Consider the following 556-nt stretch of genomic DNA (forward strand, 5'->3'; position numbering starts at 1 on the left):
TGGTCATTACTGTGTTTCACTCGCTGAGTGAAACTAAATGTGTAATACTGTACTTTAGTATTCATGTGTGAGGCACACATAACTACATATATGTTAAACCGGCTTTAACTTATTTAACTTACATTTTTTTATTCTTTAAACAAGTGCAAGAAGTGTATTGTTAAATTATAGGAGCACTCACAGCACTCACAGTTTAATGCAACAAGTCTTGAAGGACTGAAAGCACCACATTTTAAAACTATGAGCAACTTCTTTGAAATAGGCAGACACTAAACTGCTTGAATTGCACTGGCATGCATTGGTTACCATGACAACAACTTGTCACAGGAAGCGCTAACTCCACATAGCACACGCGTCACCCGGCAACGCCATGTTGTAAACAAACCACCTTAAGCAGCTAAGCTAACACGACTTAGCATAGGTTAATCTTAGGCTAAGCTACCAAATAGCTTTAACAATTAGGGGTTAGCACTCTTTAATTGAAGCTTTTAAATACAGCATGTGTGTATGCAGTGTGAAGTAATTTGAATTTAACCTAATCCCTGGTTTCTGATTT

Source organism: Sinocyclocheilus anshuiensis, unplaced genomic scaffold (assembly GCF_001515605.1).
Source record: "Sinocyclocheilus anshuiensis isolate Anshui unplaced genomic scaffold, SAMN03320099.WGS_v1.1 scaffold1859, whole genome shotgun sequence".
NCBI classification, from domain to species: Eukaryota; Metazoa; Chordata; class Actinopteri; order Cypriniformes; family Cyprinidae; genus Sinocyclocheilus; species Sinocyclocheilus anshuiensis.